Source organism: Trypanosoma equiperdum (assembly GCF_001457755.1).
Source record: "Trypanosoma equiperdum strain OVI genome assembly, contig: ctg_1509, whole genome shotgun sequence".
NCBI classification, from domain to species: Eukaryota; Euglenozoa; class Kinetoplastea; order Trypanosomatida; family Trypanosomatidae; genus Trypanosoma; species Trypanosoma equiperdum.
This window is the reverse complement of record NW_027123515.1, coordinates 1-263: the sequence shown is the minus strand read 5'-3', so window position 1 is coordinate 263 and position 263 is coordinate 1.

The following is a 263-nucleotide window of genomic DNA, read 5'->3' as shown; positions in this document are numbered from 1 at the left end:
CAGAGCGGGCCCAGCATTTTTATGAACTCAGATAGGCACTACAGAAAGATATGGACAGCCCGACACAAACCGAACTGCAACAAGAGCTAGAAGAAGCCGCGTTCGGAGCCAAAGGCAAAAAACTTGCGTCAGTGGCAATCGCCGACATGTTCGCAAACCCAGCAGCCAGCGACAGGCCGACAGCATGCTCAGGCGCAATCAGCGACGGAAATGCGAAGTCGTTAGCGGCGATCCTGATGTGCGTTTGTGCAGAAAGCGACACA